This window comes from Vulpes vulpes, chromosome 14 (genome assembly GCF_048418805.1).
Source record: "Vulpes vulpes isolate BD-2025 chromosome 14, VulVul3, whole genome shotgun sequence".
Taxonomy (NCBI): Eukaryota; Metazoa; Chordata; class Mammalia; order Carnivora; family Canidae; genus Vulpes; species Vulpes vulpes.
The window spans coordinates 43,086,079-43,106,150 of NC_132793.1; the positions used below are offsets into that span (position 1 = coordinate 43,086,079).

The 20,072-nt window shown below is 42.3% G+C and overlaps 1 protein-coding gene and 1 pseudogene across 2 annotated transcripts in view; one reads left to right on the plus strand and one right to left on the minus strand.

Annotated features, from left to right (window-relative positions):
* Positions 1-20,072, plus strand: part of DTD1 (D-aminoacyl-tRNA deacylase 1) — a 183,901-nt gene that overhangs the window by 72,728 nt on the left and 91,101 nt on the right. The gene's annotated exons all lie outside the window — the stretch shown is intronic.
* On the minus strand, positions 3,135-10,569 carry LOC140595403 (Y-box-binding protein 1 pseudogene; annotated as a pseudogene).

Consider the following 20,072-nt stretch of genomic DNA (forward strand, 5'->3'; position numbering starts at 1 on the left):
AAGAAAAGGCTATTTTCAGGCAATTCCCATATGAAATACAAATGGCTTCTAAGATTTAAAAAGGTGCTCATACTGGTGTTCCAGGAAATGCAAATTATAAAATCCCATTGTTGTGTATATTTAGATTGGTAACAATAAAATAGGATAATATCAACTGATAAGAGTTCAAGAAAATGGGCATATTTTGATATAGTCCCAATAGTTAAGTTTTGCTTGTTTCTCTTGCCTTAGATATATCTAGAAAAATGCTGATTTTTCAACAAAAACATCAGATGTCAGAGAAATTACTCCCTGTGCTCTCTTCTAGGATTTTATCATTTCAGGTCTCACATTTAGGTCTTCAGTCCATTTTGAACTTATTTTTGTCTATGATGTAAGGAAGTGGTCCAGTTTCATTCTTTTGCATGTAGCTGTGCAGTTTTCCCTACATCATTTTTAATTTTTTTAAATTTTTTTATTTTTATCTTTTTTAAAGATTTTATTTATTCATCCATGAGAGACACAGAGAGAGAGGCAGAGACACAGGCAGAGGGAGAAGCAGGCTTCATGCAGGGAGCCCGACATGGGACTTGATCCCGGGTCTCCAGGATCACACCCTGGGCTGAAGGTGGCACTAAACTGCTGAGCCACTCGGGCTGCCCTCCCTACATCATTTTTTTTTTTAAGATTTTATTTATTTATTCATAGAGATGCAGAGAGAAAGAGAGAGGCAGAGACACAGGCAGAGGGAGAAGCAGGCTCCATGCAGAGAGCCTGACGTGGGACTCAATCCAGGGTCTCCAGGATCACACCCTGGGCTGCAAGGGGCGCTAAACCGCTGCGCCACCAGGGCTGCCCCCCTACATCATTTTTAAAAGAAGATTTTATTTACTTACTCAAAAGAGACTCAGAGAGAGGCAGAGACATAGGTAGAGGGAGAAGCAGGCTCCCTGCAGGGAGCCTGGTGTGGGGACTCAACCAGGACCCTGGGATCACACCTTGAGCAGACACGCAGCCACTGAGCCACCCAGGTGCCCCTCCCAACATCATTTGTTGAGGAGATTATTTCCCATTGTATACTGTTGCCTCCTTGGTCAAAGATTAATTGATCAATATAAGTTTGGTTTATTTCTGTGCTTTCTGTTCTGTTCTACTGATCTGTATGTCTGTTTTGGTGCCAGTACCATACTGTTTTTATTACTCCAGCTTTGTATTATATCTTGAAGTCTGGAATTGGGATACTTCCCGTTTCATTTTTCTTTTTCAAGATTGCTTTGGCTGTTTGGGTCTTTTGTGGTTCCATACAAAAGGGATTTTTTTTTTTTTTAATGATAGTCACACACACACACAGAGAGAGAGAGAGAGAGAGAGAGAGGCAGAGACATAGGCAAAGGGAGAAGCAGGCTCCATGCACCAGGAGCCCGATGTGGGAGTCGATCCCGGGTCTCCAGGATCGCGCCCTGGGCCAAAGGCAGGCGCCAAACTGCTGCGCCACCCAGGGATCCCAGGGATTGTATTAAATGTGTAAATTGGGTACTTGGCGGTATTAGCACTGGGTGTTATGCTAAATGTTGGCAAATTGAACTCCGATAAAAAAATGTGTAAATTGCTTTGGATAGTATGGACATTTTAACAGTATTTTTGTTCTTTCGGTCCATGAGCATGGAATGTCTATTTCTTTGTGTCTTCAGTTTCTTTTCAGTGTTTTATAGTTTTGACCGTATAGATCTTTCATCTCTTTGGTTAAGTTTATTCCTAGGTATCTTACTATTTTGGGTGCAGTTTTTACAAAAGATTTATTTATTTGAAAGAGACAGAGCAAGTGCATCAGTGGGAAGGGCAAATGGAGAGGGAGAGAGCATCTCTGGCAGACTCTGCACTGATTACAGAGCCTGATGCATGGCTTGATCTCACAACCTTGAAACCATGACCTGAACCAAAACCAAGAATTGGATGAATGCCCAACTGACTATGCCACCCAGGCGCCCCTATTTGGGTGCAGTTGTAAATGGGATTGTTTTCTTAATTTCTCTCTCTCTCTCTCTCTCTCTCTCTCTTTTTTAAAGATTTATCTATTCATGGGAGACACACAGAGAGAGGCAGAGACATGGCAGAGGGAGAAGCAGGCTCCCTGCAGGAAGCCCAATGCGGGACTTGATCCTGGGACCCCGGGATCATGTTCTGAGCCAAAGGCAGATGCTCAACCACTGAGCCACCCAGGCATCCCTCTTAATTTCTCTTTCTGTCTTTATTATTAGTGCATAGAAATGCAGCAGATTTCTGTACATTGATTTTGTATCCTGCAACTTTAATGAATTCATTTATCATATCTAGTAGTTTGTTGGTGGATTCCTTAGGGTTTTCTCTACATAGTATCATGTCATCTGCAGATATTGTAAGTTTTACTTACCAATTTGGATGCCTTTTGTTTCTTTTTGCTGTCTGATTGTTGAGGCTAGAACTTCAAGTACTATGTTGAATAGAGTTGTGAGAGTGGCAATCCTTGTCTTATTCCTGATCTTAGGGGAAAAGCTTTTAGTATTTCACCAGTAAGTATGATGCTAACTATGGGCTTTCTTTTTAATATATGCCTTTTATTATGTTTGAGGGTGTGTTCCCTCTAAATCTACTTTGTTGAAGGTTTTAATCATGAATGGATGTTGTACTTCGTCAGATGCTTTTTTGAGTCTGTTGAAGTGATCATATGGTTTTTATCCTTTATTTCATTGATGAAACGTATCATATTGATTAATTTGCGAATATTGAACCACCCTCACATTCCAGGAATAAATCACACTTGATCATGATGAATGATTTTTTTTTATATACGCATTTTATTTAAGTAAATTCTACCCCCATCATGGGACTTGAACTCACAACCCCAAGATTAAGAGTTACATTCTCTGCTGACTGAGCTAGGCAGGCACCTTTGATTTTTAAAAATATATTGTTGGATTTGGTTTGCTAGTATTTTTTTTTTTTTGGTTTGCTAGTATTTTGTTGAGGATTTTTGCATCTATGTTCATCATTGATGTTGGCCCATAATTCTCTTTTATTGTGGTATCTCTATCTTGTTTTTTTTTTTTTTTTTTTTTTACAATTATTTAAGACCTTTATTAACGGGTGCTTGCCGTTTGTTGACTTTTTTGAAAAAATCAAGTTGTAAACTTTTATTACAAATTAAAAATGAGGTTCTTAAAAATCTCAACTTGACCAGATATGAAACAATTTAAAAACCTTTAAAGGTGTATTGAGAAAAACCAGGCTTTTTTTTTTTTTTTTTAAAAACACGTTTATCATTACCAAAAAGAGACGTCTTTAGGTAAAAATAATAAAAACCCCATGCTGCATATAGATAATGCAGATAGTTCTATTTATCTGGTCAATGGGCAAAAAGCAAGCACTTAAGGTCTTCAGCTCCAATCTTTTGTTCATTTCTTATTGCTGGAATTTCATCTTCATTTCATGTTGGATGACTAAACCGGATGATGGTAGAGATGGTAAGCCGGCATTTACTCAGCCCCGCCCTGCTCAGCCTCGGGAGCCGACAAATTCTCAGCTGGTGGATCGGCTGCTTTTGTCTCTTTGCCATCTTGTGGTTTAGGGTTTTCTGGGCGTCTGCGTCGGTAATTGAAGTTGCGGCGGTACCGACGTTGAGGTGGCTGCTGACCTTGGGTCTCATCTCCTTGATTTTCCTTATCTTCCTCATTTCCATCCTCTCTAGGCTGTCTTTGGCGTGGAGGACCCCTACGGAATCGTGGTCTATAACCTCGATACATATTCTGTCTCACTGGTCTACCTTGTTCTCCTGCACCCTGGTTGTCAGCACCTTCCATCACTTCTCCCTGCACGGGAGGGTTGGAATATTGTGGTCGACGCCCGTAGGGTCTCCGCATGTAGCAAGGTGGGAACCGTCGCCTGCGGTAGGGCCGGCGCTGTTGGGCCTGGCCTTCGGGAGCACTTTCCGATCCCTCGTTCTTTTCCCCACTCTCACTATTCTGGTAATTCTGCTGGTAATTGCGTGGAGGACCCCTGCGACGTGGATAGCGTCTATAATGGTTACAGTCTGCTGCATATTTACTGCCTTGCACTGGAACTCCACCAGGGCCTGTAACATTTGCTGCCTCCGCACCCTTTTCTCCTTCAACGACATCAAACTCCACAGTCTCTCCATCTCCTACACTGCGAAGGTACTTCATGGGGTTATTCTTCTTTATGGCAGTCTGGTGTACAAATACATCTTCCTTGGTGTCATTCCTGTTGATGAAACCATATCCGTTTCTTACATTGAGCCATTTTACTGTTCCCAAAACCTTCGTTGCGATGACCTTGTCCCCGCCGGCAGGCGCCGCCGATGTGAGGCCGCCCGGGCTGCCGCTCCCTGCGCCGCTGCCGGTGGTGCCGGGCTCGGTGTCCGCCGCGCTGAGGGCGGGGGTGGCGGGCGGCTGCTGGGTCTCAGCCTCGCTGCTCATGGTTGCGGGGATGGTGACTGGGGCCGGCTGCGGCAGCTGCGGCTCCTCCCGGGGTGTGATGGTAACTAGGCCGGCGGCGGCGGTGGGGCTGCTCAGGGCTCTCTGGGGTCCGCTCTCCGCTCCCGCTACCGATCGAACTCTCTATCTTGTTTTGGTATCAGGGTAATGCTGGCCTCATAGAATGAATTTGGAAGTTTTCCTTCTTTTTTCTATTTTTTGGAATAGTTTGAGAAAGATAGATATTAACTCTTCTTTAAATGTTTGGTAGAATTCACCTGTGATGCTGTCTGGTCCTGGACTTCTGCTTGTTAGGATTGTTTGATTACTGATTCAATTTCATTGGTCTGTTCAAATTTTTTATTTCTTCTTGGTTTAGCTTTGGGAGGTTATATGTTTCTAGGAATTTATCCATTTCTGTTGTCAAGTTGGCATGTAATTTTTTCATAATTTCAGATATACCTCAGAATATTTCAATTGTCACAATCCTTTGTGTTTCTGTGGAATTGGTAGCTATTTCTCCTCTTTCATTTCTCATATTGTTTGAGTCCTTTCTCATTTTCTTTTTTTTTCCTTTTATTTTGATGAGTCTGGCTAAAGATGTTTCAATTTTGTTGAACTTTGCAAAGAAACAGCTCCTGGTTCCATTGATTTTTTTGTTGTTGTTTGTTTGTTTGTTTCTATTTTATTTATTTCTGCTCCAGTCTTTATTATTTCCTTCCTTCTACTAGTTTTGCATTTGCTCTTGTTTTTCTAGCTCCTTTAAGTGTAAGGTTAGGTTGTTTATTTGAGGTTTGTCTTGCTTTTTGAAGTAGGCCTGTTTTGCTATAAGCTTCCCTTTTAGAACAGCTTTTGCTGCATCCAGTGGATTTTGGACCATTGTGTTTTCATTTTAATTTGTCTCCATGAATTTTTTGATTTCTTTCTTGATTTATTGGTTGACTCATTCATTGTTTAGTAGCATGTTATTTAACCTCCATGTATTTGTGGTCTTTCTAGACTTTTTCTTGCGTTGATTTCCAGTTTCATAGCATTTAGTCAGAAAAGATGTGTGGTATGACTTCCGTCTTTTTGAATTTGTTGAGACTTATTTTTTGGCCTAATGTGTGATCTCTTCTGGAGAATGTTCTGTGTGCACATGAAAAGAATGTGTATTCTCCTGATTCTCCTATTTTAGGATGGAATGTTCTGAATATATCTGTTGGATCCATCTAGTCCGATGTGTCATTCAAAGCCATTGTTTCCTTGTTGATTTTCTGTTTGATCTAGTAATGTAAGGGGGGTGTTGAAGTCCCCATTATTAGTGCATTACTATTGATCACTTACTTTATGTTTATTTTTAGCTGTTTTATGTATTTGGGTGCTCCCAGGTTGGGTGCATAAATATTTACAGCTGTTATATCTTCTTGGATTGTTCCCTTTATGAGTATAGTGACCTTTTTCATCTCTTATTGCATGCAGTCTGTGCGTGTGTGGTTTACAGTCTGTTTTAAAGTCTGTTTTGTCCCATATAAGTATTGCTATCCCAGCATTTTTTTCACTTCCATTTGCATGATAAATGCTTTTCTATTCCTTCACTTTCCATCTGCATCTATCTTTAGGTCTGAAATGAGTCTCTTATAGGCAGCATATAGATGGGTCTTGCTTTTTTGTCCATTCTGTCACCTGGTGAAGACTTTTTAGAAGGCATTAGCAATGTTGATCAAAATTAGAACCAGACATAAGTGGACTGAGCAGTTTCACTTCTTTGAACCTCTCTTTCAGAAGTCTGTGCACATGTGCATGAAGATATTGGTACAAGGGGGCTCAATACCGCATTATGGAAACAACCAAAATGCTCATCAGTAGAGGCAAGGTTAGATAAATCCTATCTCATCTGTAGTGTAGAATACTGTGTACTATTTAAAGAGAATGAGACTGACCTATTTGTACTGACATTCAAATTAGATAAGAATAGGAAAGAAGTCAAATTATACTCCTCCCCCCCTTCCATTTTTAGTTCTACTTTGCTTTTAAACACATAGAAATTGGCCATCTGCTTAATTCTGACTCTGCTGTCACATTGTTGAACTGATACAGATGCTTCGGATAATTATGCTGTGGCTCAGAGAGTTCAAATTACTGATAAATTAACTTTGTTTTTATCACCCTTGTCTTGAAGTCATTTTTATTACTTTCATTCTGTACTAAAATGGGGAATAAATGTCCAGAGTTGTGGGGATGGGGCCGTGCCGTACCACGGGCAGGAATGATGCATTTGGCTGTGTTGAGTGCTCTTGTCCTCTTAGTGCCCTGGCCCTGTGTTATCCTAGTCAGGTCAGGAGGGCACTGCTAACCTCTCTGAGGAATGACCTTTTCTTTGACAAGGTCTTAATAGGACTGGCATCTGAAGAAGTCTTATTTTCGTGATGGAATTGGGAGAAAAGTTTCGTAAAAGGTATCCATACAACAGTTGAGTAAATACCTTGATCTATAGGTCTATCAAAATAAATCGATCATTAAATTTAATAAATCAAAATATTTATTTTTTCAAAAAAACTTCAGAATAGAATTGCTTCTGTGACCAGAACTCATTTCCTGTGTGTTCTTTTCAATTAAAAACATTTTACTATGAATTATTGAAGACAAATAAGAAGGAATGAGACAGTGATCACAGTGTATCCACCTCCCAGCCTAAGAAAGTAGGATCTTGAAGATGGCCTCGTGAGGGGCGAGCTGGCCATATTATTGCCTGCTGTGCTAGTACTTTCTGATTAACACTGGTATCTGGGACTCAGCTCCATGCTTTTGCGGGTCCAGATTCCGTAGGGATGAGTTGCTGGAAAAGACACTGGGCTGGGGGATAAGGTTCAGAAAATGGCTTCTTGTGATTTCTTTGTAGATGAAATTTAGTATTTAATACAAAGTTTATAGGAAGCTGTTGTCCCTGCTCTTGCCAAAGCTATTGCAGTAATGGCACTCTTGGTTGAGCCAGTGAAGCTCTTACCCTTTGCTCTGAAGGAATCCAGATCTGGCCCCTTTCCCCCTACCTACTTCCCTGCCTTTCTATGCATCATCTCTCTATCTATCCATCTGTCCTTCTATCTGTCTATCCATCCTGGCATCCCTCCATTGATTCAGTATTCATTGAGTATCTGCTGTGTTAATAAGGCTCCATGCTTGGCATGGCCAGGCTGTTGAAGTCCTGCTTAAAGTAAGAAGGGCAGCTGTAGACCACCTTGGACCAGCCCTGCTCATTATTCTGCATCTTCTTCTGGTCCCGCAGTGGTTTTAGTGTGGATTCTGGGATGGAACCATGCTCTGCAGAGGTGTTAGGAGTCTGGGGGGAGGGGGTAGTGCTACTGGTTGTGTAGGCCTCATGCCTAGCATGTGGTTAGGACTGACACTATGGTTGTTCGGGTCATGCTGCTAGTAGCTGTCCGGGTGGCAGTAGATGCCCTTCAATGAGAACTGCTCAGGGCACATGGAGCACTTATGTTTATGGTTAGTGTGGGCTTTGTGGATGTATTCTCATCAATGAAGATTTCAGGGCAATGGAGGCATTATAGGTCAGCCTTCTTTGGGAGCTAGGGGTATGGGTGAGCATGTGTTTCTCCAGCAACCTGGTCTGGCTGGAGTGTCTTTTGCAGACTACCTCTGTCTATAGTGTCCCAGGAGAGAGAAACAGGCAATTTCTAGCCTATTTTAAGAATTTCTTTAAGAGAGGAATGTCCAGGAATTTCTTTAAGAGAGGAATGCTGTGGTAGTACACACTATTGTATTATTGTATGTGTGTGTGAGAGTGATATGGAAAGAGGGAGAGAGGGAGGATATATGTATGGGTAAGTGAGAAGGACACAGGACATTTCAAGGTGAGGGACGGTTTTTTTTTTTTTTTGCAAAGACACAGGGAAAGAGAGTAACATATTAGTTATTTATTGCTAGATAACAGAATACTTCAAAAGTTAGTGAATTAACAGTATTATTATCTTACATTGTTTCTGAGCATCAGGAATTCAGGAACAGTTTAGCTGGGTGGTTCTGACTCAGAGTCTGTGGTGGGGTTGCAGTCAAGATGTCCGGGCAGGGCCATAGTCATCCCTAGGCTTGACTAGAGCTGGAGAGTCTGCTTCCAGAGTAGCTCACTAGTATGGCTGGCAAGCTGATACTGGCTGTTGGCAAGAATCTCAGTTCTTTTCCTGATGCCTCTTCCTAGAACTACTTGACTGTCCTCATAGCCAGCTGCCAGCTTTCTCAGAGCAAGTGATCCGAGATAGCAAGATGGAAGCTGTAATACCTGTGACCTAGCCTTGCTGGTCATTTCACAGTGTCATGTAGTGGCAGCCCCATGCTATCATTTTGCACTGTCCTGTTGGCTACAGCCAGGTGTATCTTTACTGTGAGGGAGGTAGAGACTATGTAAGGACATGGCTACCAAGAGGCAAGGATTATGGGGCATTTCTTGGAGTGCTGCCATAGCATGGTCCTGAATCTGCAAGCTGGTCTATAGGCCTCAGGGGGGTGCACCTATGAGTGGGGAGAGCTGATTGGGCTGGGAATCCCAGTACAGACTCTGGACATTGTTTTAAGCACTTTCTACTTCTTTATTTCTTAAATTTTATTTATTTGAGAGAGAGAGAAAGAGAGAGAGAGTGAGAGAGAGAGCGAGCATGAGCAGGGAGGCTGGGTAGAGGGGAGGGGGGGGAAGTAGACTCCCCACTGAGCAGGGAGCCTGACATGGGGCTCCATCCCAGGACCCTGGGATGATGACCCAAGCCGAAGGCAGACACTCAACCAACTGAGCCACCCAAGTGCCCTAAGCACTCTATTTCATCTTCTTCAAAGTCCTGGGGCGGCCTGGAAGATTTTTAGCAGGCAGATGACATGCTCAGTGAGCTTTAAAGTGTATAGTTCTGATAGAGGTGTGGAGGGTGTTGGAGTGGGAGGCAGATGTATGACTCAAGGACTGCTGGTGGTGGTCTGTTTAGAGGTTCTGTAGTCCTCACCATCCCTGAAGCATCTGGAGCTGAGTGAAAATCCCCAGTTATGGCAAATCCCACCTCTCTACCTCCTCCCCTGTAAAGGAGACTTAGACACAGGCTGGAGGGGCTACAGACTCATAAACCAGGGGCCTCCAGAGTGGGCTGTGGGGAAAAAAAAATCATTTGGAGCATGGAAAGTAAATATTACCACTTTTATTTATCTGTATCTCATTTTTAAAAATGTCTATTTTTAGGACTATTTTATGATGTCCTTAGTGTGTGAATATGACAGCAACTGTGTATAACTTAAAGGTTAGTGAATGTGTGTCATTAGGGTACATGCCCCACATCTTTTACCAATAGGGTAGATGATCACTGAATTTCAAGACCACTGCTAAGAGGGAGACTGGTCCTGGGATGGGGGACAGTGTTGGCAGTTGTGCCCAATGTCTCTTTCAATGACTGGTTGCTTTCATAGAGGCCCTCCCACACCTCAGCACTGTCCTTAGTAGACCTATCTTGGCACAGTGCCGTCTGGTGGTAGCTGGCTTGCTCTGCAAGCTCCTAGCAATTACCCCTTGTGACCTTGGTCACTTGAGGGAAGCCAGTCTTAGGCAATCTCTGGCCTCAGAGTCATGCCTGCATTTAGAACTGGCTCAGAAGTGTTGGTGGTTCTGCCCTGGCAGGTCATTCAGTTTTTCTGAGGGCCCATGTTGGTTTGTAAAACAAGAGTGGTCCTCCTCTGCAGGGTGCTTTGGTGGAAGGGCCTCATGAAGTGCCTAGCATGTAATATTTTACCTTCCCATACCCCACATGATGCACAATAGGCCAATATCAACTGAAGATTCCTTCCTGATTGTATCCCAGTTCAGGACTCTAGGGGACTACCATGACCCCCTCAGTTAGGCCCTGCGGCTCCAATGACACATTGAGTTCCAGGGAGATCCTGGCTTACTCAACTTGATTACACATAATCTGTTTGATTGGTGCTCCTGAGTTAAAAACATGAGAAGTAGCTTTGATACAAAGTGAGATGTCCTTAGCAATTAGGACCTCTGTTCCTGAGGAGCAACAGTTTTTAGTGTTTGATGAAGTGTACCCATCCTTTGCAGCCTGTTTGCAAGGTATACTTTGTAGTCTGAAATTAAAAAAAAAAAAAAAAAAAAGTCAATTCTCATAGTCTTGTCAGTAACTTTGAAGTATCTTTACAGAAGAATGCGTGCGGTCCACAGGATTTATTTTTATAATCTCTTGCATGTTATTTGCAAAATATGGATCTTTTTAACCTTTTATTTTGAAATAATTTTAGATTTACAGAAAACTTGCAAAAATAGTAATGAGGAGTTTCTGTACACTCATTTGGCTTCCCCTAATGTTAACATCTTACATGAACATAGCACAGTTATCAAAAGCAAGAAATGAATGTTGGTACAACACAATTAAGTAGTCTTCAACCCTTACTTGAATTTCCCTGATTTTCCCTCTAGTGTCCCTTTGGTGTTCCAGGATCCCATCCAGGATTCCATGTTGGGATTTGTCATATCTATTTGATCTCCTCCATCCTGAGACAGTGCCTTGGTCTCCATATTATATTTTTGAAAATGTATAAATCTATCTTTGTAGAAATCCTTTGAATATAAGTTTGTTTTCTTCTCAAAGGCCCTGTTGCCTCCAGCTTATTCTGGTGGGTCCCAGCCAGTTACACACCTGTCACATAGTACTTGCTCAGTGGATGGTAGCTGCTATTGCTCTGAGGAGAAATGAGGCATGGTCATTGGTATCCCCCCAGTATGCTTTCGCTACTTTTAGAGCTTCTCATTGGGTGCCTTCCATGGCACCTGTGGGTAAATGTTTTCTAGTTTATGCGGATTCAGGTTTCCCAGTGCAGGTAGTGAGATGGAAAGGTGCCTCAGATTGGGTGCTGCAAGCCTCTGTTTTCAGTCTCAGGAGATCTGGTGTAGCAGCAGGGGCCAACATTGTGTTCTCTATTACAGATGTGTGGCGCACATTTGAATCCATGCCAAGCCTAAGAAAGCCCAGGTCCCACTGTTTAGGTTTGTGCAAATAGACTGCACTGTCTCTGAGTAGCCCAACTGCTTATGAGGTGGTCTTTCCCAAGACTGTTGGGGTACTCTAGAAGTGTATCTGGAAGGTCATATACAAAGGTGGCACTCTGTGTTAACAGACTATGACAAAGAATTCCTTTCTTTCTAGGCCTGATATTGAGTATAAATATGTAGTGGTGGGGGGAGTGGGGTGTTGTTTTATTCTAGAGTTTTCTGTAAAAGTGAATTAGTTACCTGGATTCTAGAGTTGTTTGTGTGTTTGTGTGTATGCATGCGTGCATGCAGGTGCATGAGACAGATACACAAATGTCTCCCATAGGGAGACAGACTGAGAGATCTAGGTTTTCCAGGACTGAGGGAGTTCTCTGGGATGTGGGACTTTTAGTGCTAAAACTGGGACAGTCTCAGGAAAACTGGGATGGTTGGTTGCCCTACAAAGGACCTAAATGGGACAGAGGATGATGTAGGTGACACCTACAAGATTCCCAGTGATAAGTTTCTAGTCAGTTTTCTGCTGTTTGCTCTGTCCCCCTTTTTTTTTTTTTTGGCTCTGTTCCTTTTTAAAGAAATTCTTATTTAAATATTTTTTATTATGATTACCAACACTTAATTATTCTTGTTTTATTAATTCCCTCACTCTGTTTTGGTGGAGAATTTTGAAATATTTCCGTGATATCCTCTCATTTCTTTATATTTGATTTCATAAAAATAAGCTTTCGTTTTGGAGTTATCTTAGATTTCCAGAAACGTTCTGAGAGTGCAGAGTTCTGAATACCCAGCATCCAGCATATCCCATTGTTACAATTTTACCTGTCCATGGCTCATTTGTCAAAATTAAGAACTTGCCATTGGTACATTACCATTAACTAAACTCCAGATTTTATTTGGATTTCACCAGCTTTTCCATTTCTATCCACTTTGTGTTTCAGGATCCAGTCTAGGGCAACACATTATGTTTGATTATCTTTGACAGTTTCTGACTTTAAGAGGTATTGGTCAGGCACCCCGCAGCATGGCCTCTCATCAGGGTTTGTCTTGTGTGTCTTGTGATTAGACTGGGGTTATGGGTTTTGGGAAATCCACCCCAGACGTGACATATCCTTGTCATCTCAGCATATCAGGGGTATGTGACACCCATGTGGTATCCCCAGTGATGCAGACCTGGTCACCTGGTTGGCGTTAGCCAGGTGGCTCCACTGTGCTGTTACTATTTTTCCCTCTCGCTCCTCAGTTCTTGGAAGTGAATCCTGAAGCACCGGCCACCTTGAAGGGGTTCGGGAGGGTTAAGCTCCACTTCTTGGAGGTGGAGGTATTATATGCATTTATTATTTGTTGGGCTGCAGACACCGACATGACTTTGATTTGCAGATAAACAATGGATAATTCTTTGGTGTAAGTATGTCCCTTGCCATATCTGAACTTCACATGTAACTTGGTGTCTTGTTAAATCTGGCAACCCTAAGTATTTGGAATTCTTCTGCAAGAAAAATTAGTCTCTTCCCCCACTACATTTGAATTTTAGTTTGATTTCACCATCTTTTTGGTACAATTGTCTTCCCACTTTCTGTCATCCTTCAGCAGAGTTTGATATATTTTAGTCATTGTACTTTGTCTACTTAATTATCTTTTAAAACAACGTGGAAAATAATTGAGTTTTGCTCGAAAATGAATTAGTGTGTGTGTGTTTGTGTGTGTGTGTTTAATCAAAGGATTTTTCTCATTACATGAGCCAAAAGCACATTAGTTTCCAACCCCTATAAATCAAACCCAGAGGTGAAGGAAACGAGATTTGTTCTGAATTTCCAAGTGTGGATCCTGGGAGGTGCAGGGAAAAGAGTCGCTGCTGTTCCTTGAGCAGCCCCAGGGGACGAAAGCAGCAAAGAGCACATGGATTCTTGCTGAACTTGGCAGTATGAGGCACTTGTGATTGCTTAAGATCCCTGACTTCTGGCCTGTGTGAGAGAATGCTAGTTAAGTGGATGTGCAAATGAAGGTGGACTGGAGTGGTTGGAGATGTTGAGCGGATCCGTGAAGTTTTCTTTCAAAAGGAAACAGGACCTCTTGTTGATCGCATGCAATGCACCTAGCCCGTCAGATGGTGTTGCCTTTCATCAAAGCAGCAGTTCTATAGCATGATTTCCTCGGGTGATGTGTTTCAGCAGCTGGCACCCATCTCAGCAGCAGCAGGTGTTCTAAGGAACAACAAGGGGATGCAGAGTCAAAGGGTGGCTCAGCTCCTTCTGGACAAGAGGCTGTAGCTGTCCCAAGGGCCCTGGCAAGCCTTCCTAGACCTGAAGGGCCAGGCTGAGAGGAGGTTTAGGAGCTTGGTGAACTGAATGTGACTGTGCCGTATGGACAATTGCCTTCTTATCAGTTCATATGAAAAAATGGCACTTGAGAGGGTTCATGTCACTTGAAGGATGGGATCCTGCCTGGTATACTGTAGGTGTTTTATTAAATGTCCATCAAATGAGTACCCTCATTCTTTGCCCTATGATATGTTCAGATGATCCTCAGCAGTTGTGACATGGATCTATCTTCCCTAAACCAAACCCTGTCTCCCTTGTTAACACCACCAATCACTTGTCATTGCCTAGTCTAAACCAATTTTCCTGACTACAGGGTCTCATTCCTTTGGGTCTCCACAGAAAGGCTCCAGCACTCCTGGAGGTGTGATGGCCTTTTGTCTGAGTGCCTTCTCCTTTTTCCTCACCAAGATGGGGCTGCCCATGCCTCTGCCTCTCTACGGTGTAGAATCTAGTCTCCGGCACCTGGCACAGTCTTTGACCTGCAGAAAGCTCTTGTCAGATATGTGGGGAGTGAGTAAATAACTACTTTAGGCTGAAATGATTTCTATATCCCAAGTAAGAAATGCTTATAGGTACCAAAGTGCCCAGGGCAACTTATTTTTTTTTTTAAGATTTTATTTATTTATTTGAGAGAGAGCACACATAAGCACAAGTTGGGGTAGGGACAGGGGCAGAGGGACAAGCTGACTCCCGGCTGAGGGCCAAGCCAGACTCGGGGCTCAATCCCAGGACCCTGAGATCATGACCTGAGGTGAAGTCAGATGCTTAACCACTGAGCCACCCCAGGGCAACTTATTAAAATATCTGCACATGTGTACAGTTAATAAATTTAGTCAGGCTGCCAATTCTTTTGTCATGAGAAAACAAGAAGCATCACTTTTAACATAGCTTTCTGAAGGTATTACAAATGTCTGTGTTTGGTTCCTGTAATCTTCTTGAACAGAACAACATATGTCTGTCCGTGTGTTTATATTTTTTAAGATACCAGATGTCTATAGTACAAGTTCTTATTATATCTGTTTTCGAATTTTTGTTTTGAAACTTGAAAACACATTTTGAGATATTGCTATAGAAATGAGTACTGAGTGCTAGCTACCTGGTCGTAGGGTATGTTATGGCAAGCTCTTTTGAGTTTTGAACTTTCTTGAATTTCTAGTTACGGGATGCCAGTCTGTGAAATACATGAATTGTAAATAGTGGGGTCAGTCTCTAACAACTCTAAAAAAAGAGCAGGCAGTTATATTTTTGCTGAGGATTTTGGAAGGAAAGGCTAAGTCCTGAAGAAAGACAGCTGGATTCTGCACTGTTCAGAGATGAGGAAGCCAGGAGCTGAGCACTGGGACATGCCACCATTTCTGGGCCCCTGTTGTCGGGTAAAGTTCCCCAGACCCACACCTGTCAGCAAAGCCCCATCCTGGGGGTGGCCCAGCATCTCCTGGCAGCCACAGCTCCACCTGTCAGTGGCCAGTGGCCTAGGAACAGAGCACTCCAATAATTATTATGAGGTGTGACTCTCTGGGTCAGTGCCCTTCTGTGTTTGGAACCACAGTGGAATTGCTGAGTGAAATGAGCTATAGTGTATCGTTTTTACACAGACCACAATCTCTTCTGAACTGCTCCCTGTTCTTTTATGAGGAAACCTAAGCAGCTTTACTTGCCCTTTTCCAGATTTTCTGCTGCTCCTTTTATAGCTGCATATGAGGTCACCAGAAGGTTTTCTTTTCAGCTTTAATGTGATCGAATTGAACACTTTTGCAGCTGTGGCTCCTCGTTTTCAGATATTTGTTACCCTGAGTTCTGGGTAATGAGCATCTTGGAGGCGCAGAGAATCTCCCTCTAGAACACGAGTGTCTTTGAGAGGTGTAGCTTACCTGGGGTGGCATGCAGTTAGGCAAGGGTACTCCATAGAGCACTTGTTTTAAAACTTTATTAGTAGGGGCCCCCTTTGTAGACATATAATTATATGCTGAACAGCAGTAAAACACCAGAACGAGCTGCTGTGTGACGGGATTGGGAGAGCGAGACAACAGAGAGCATTGAGCCGTTTCTGCAGGAGGTGGTGGGAAGGGGTATCTCTGAGGCTGCTTCTGAGGAGTCTTTGGTGACAACCCAGAAGCCCTAGATCTGGAGCCAGGCATTTGTGGGCAGGGTCATCTCACATGGTCGAGGGTCTGTCCTTGGTGCTGCCTGCCTCTCTGGACAGCCGCTCTCTGAGCTCTGGACCTGTGTCTCACTGGAGGCCCGATAGTTCTGCTGGGAAGTCAGTCAGTCTCAGTGTTTCCTCTGCTGTGTTCCTCTTTTCCCTGTCATATTCACGATCTGTCACTGGCTCAGGCTCTTGGCACCTCTTTTCCCTGGCCTCCTGTTCCTCATCTGTATCCAGGGCCTGTTCATCAGTGTCTTGGTAAGAATTGAAACAGCGCTAGTGGCCGGCGTTGTGGAGCAGTTGTGGTGCTAGGCTGCTGTCACTGTGCTTCACTGTGTTATCATACTCACCCCTTGCTCCAGCCTTGTCATGGGAGGTGCAGATGACCCATAACTTCCATTTCTTGTATCACTACTGAACCGGAGTTCACTTCTCAGCTAACACTGGAATTTTCTAACTGCCCCTGATGAGTCAGCATGCCAAGGGTTTCTTTCTGTACCATGTCTTGCATACCAGGGTTTATGAATATCTCTCCACCACTTTGATCCCAACAGTCCCTTCCAAAAGTCCTTGCTGGCTCTGCTTCCCTTAGGTAAAGATCAAACTTGAGCCAGGTACAGGTCTGTGTGTCTAGGTCTGGGTCACACTGCTTTCCTGTAGGGATTGTCAACAGGAACACATACTTCTTGTCCCCAAGACCGTGCTCCAGCTCTTTCACCTACATGGCTGCAAATTAATGCACCTTATTCCTGTTCTCCCTTTTTTGCAATGGAATGGCAGGCCTGTCTTGTCTGCGGATGGTGCTGTTGTGCACAGCTATTTGTTAGCACTTTCATTGCCTGGGAATGTGATGAAGTCATTTCCATTTGACTTCTCAAGAGCTCATCCCTTCTTCTGCAATTAAATTAGGAACTCTTTTCTAATAACTCTTTTTCTGTAAGAGAACCAGAACTTAGAAAGCTCCCCAAAGTCTCCATGACAATGCACAGAACTGGCAGTTGACAAGTATTTGCTTTTTTTTTTTTTTTAATTTTATTTATTTATTCATGAGAGGCAGAGTGAGAGAGAGAGGCAGAGACAGAGAGGGAGAAGCAGGGTTCATGCAGGGAGCCTGATGTGGGCCTCGATCCCAGGTCTCCAGGATCATGCCCTGGGCTGAAGGCAGCACTAAACTGCTGAGCCACTTGGGCTGCCAAGTATTTGCTTTCTATTAGAGTCCCAAAGAAAACATTCCTCAGGGTGGTGCTTTGTGTCATTGTACGTGGATGCGGTAGTCATGTTTCTCCAGTATTGTTCTTCAGAAGTGTTCTCTCTGTGAGAGGCTCACTTGGACTAACCAAGCAAAGCAAGAAGCCAGTGGTGACACTTCCTAAGGTTTCTGTACATTGGGACAGTGAAAACACTGGCGTCATCATCAGTATTATCTATTAATAGAAAAATGTAAGTCTGGAGTTCTGGTGGCATTCAAAATTATTTTTCATCATTTCTTCTAATGTTTATGATGTGGACCACTCCACAGATAATTGGGGTGGCTGTGGTTGACAGCCTCACGAAAAGGGTGTCTTTGTCCTCCCTTAGTAGCAGCCCGAAACAGCCTCCACTAAGTAAATGCACTTGAATTTGCAGAGTATATGGGACTCCGTTGCCTTCTAGAATAAAGAAAGGAGGAAAGGGAGAGGCTGCCCCTTTACATGACATTCTTAGACTGAGGGGCTCCTTTGCATTCTGTATTTATTTTATTTGGAGACCTTGGTCTCATTACAGTTTAAATCTTGTTCTCTTACTTTTGCAGCTTATTTAATTGAGAACATTTCAATGAAAAAAAGTCTAAAACGTTGCAGTTGTAAAGAATCTGGGGTCACGCAGAGGCCTTAATTGATCCTTATGATGAACGAATGACTGTAACTCCCTGGCGAAGGGCCTCCTTTTCATTATTTCTCAAGGCCTTTATCCCCTCTCTATCAGCGTGGAACAGCTTAATGTTTTTGGCCCATTGCACTCTGAGTTATGCTACTTTTAAAGCTTGGACTACATAACCAAGAGGCTGAAGCCAGAGTAAGCTGGATAGCATACTCCTGTGCTATTTATTGCATGAGGCAGTAAAAACAGCACCAACGCAGTCCTTTGTTTTACTTTTTGTGGGCTCTGTCATCACTTTAATTGGTTGTTGTTAGAACAGATGTTTTAAAAGGAATATTTTAGCATGACTGTATTTGCTTATTTAATTTCTGATGACTTGCAGGACATTTATATTTACATTTTTTAAAAAAGAGCTGTGGGCTATGGGAGCAGAGCAAACCCATTGGCCCTTTCCAGACCTGGTCCTTGGGAAGAGATAGTGAGGATGCCATGGTGAGCTTTGCTGGGAAGAGTCTTGAGGGAAAGAACCATGAACTTCAAAACCTAGGGCCAGCCAGCATGCAGAAACCTCACCATGTACAGTCAGTAGAACATTCAGTAGCAATCCAAATGTCAAATCACCTTGAAAAATGGCTTTTAAGAACACAGAAGTGAAGTTACCAGTGTTTTAAGGTAAGCAGAATTTAAAAAGAAAATATTCCATCTGTTTGGAGAGAGCTTTTGAACCAACCAATTAAAGCCTTCACAACTCTGATACCTTTGTAAAGCATTGAACTGACTTCAGACTTGGACATGAGCTTGGTTCCTGTGCTAAGGAGTCCAGTAATTATTTTTGGTTCATTGAATTTGGGCATTCATAGAAAAGCTTATCAATATTAACTTTCAGAAAAAAAAGAGATTTGTTTCCATATTTGGGTCAAAGTGTACCTTCTAAATTGCTATTTCATAACAAGGTTTGCCAAGTAATAATGTAGCTCAGTATTTTGAAGAATTTTAGATTCAGAAAATGTGTCTAAGGATGAAAGGTTTATTTTAAGAGTTCCTTGCTCTTTATACTGTTTGAATCATCTTCTCTGCTCTTTTACAAATTTGGATAAATGGGGAAATTCCATTGGTTTATCCTAAAGCAGACACCTAATAAGTCAACATAACATCATCAGTGGAAGTGGTCATGATGAATCCTGTGGTCTAGTAAATTTCCTTCTATAGTTAATTGATACATTAGCTGATTTGGGGCTATACTGTTATGATTGTACAGAAAATGTTTGTTACAGTAAGCCAGCCAGACAGATGCTGCCCAACTCATAATCAGAACTTCCTAGATGTCAAAGTCTCTTGATTCTGAGCCAAAAAATCAATCTGTTCTTTTGTCTAGCTGGGTTCTGCTTCTACTTCTTCCTGTTGCACGGGACTTGTTTGGTGCATAACAGGCATTCAATAACTGTCTATTGAATTGCCAAAAGACTTAACAAGTGATCAGGTGTTATTTGTACCTGGGAGTAATTTATTGCTGGAGTGACAGGTCACCTGGTTTCCACGATGTTATTATCTGTGAGTCTTAACTGGAAGTCAGGCTGCTTAACCTGTCCAATTTGTTTAAGCCTAAGTTGAAATTCTGAGGTTTTTTTTTGGTTGGTGGTTGGACCTTTTGTTATTATGGGATATCTTAAACCATTTGAGATCAGTTGACCAATTTTTTTTTTTTTTTTTGTATTTTGTATCCACCTAAGCATTTTTAGAGTTAATAAAATGTGAAACTGTTTCTGGGTTGAAAAATGCTACAAGTTAAGGCACATGGTAGAATACATGTATGAATCATATTTTCTTTCATGATTGTTATTCATTTTTACAAGTTATGGGGAAGAGGCTGGGAGGGACTTGATTCTTAGCAGGTTGCTACTCTTATGTAACATAACATGAAAGGTCTAGAGTGATGAAAATTATTCTTGTCAAGTTTATGATTCTTGACCTTTATTTAATAACATCTATCTCAATTGATTAGAAATAAAGTATAGTTTCTTTGAGATACTGTCATTCATTATTTTCAAAAGAGCTTTTTAACTCTTTAAACCCATGTCACATGTAAATTGGCACTAAAAGTGTCTTGCAGGATAATAGAAGTGTATGCCTGGGGAAGCAAGCACAGAAGTCTTTTTCTCAGTTTGATGGCTGAGTGGGACCTAGTGTATTTTTCAGCCAAGTGTACCTGCTCAGCCCCTCTGATAGCGTTTATCTGATCATGTTTTCTCCTTAAAATATGTCCAAAATCAAATAAAACCCTA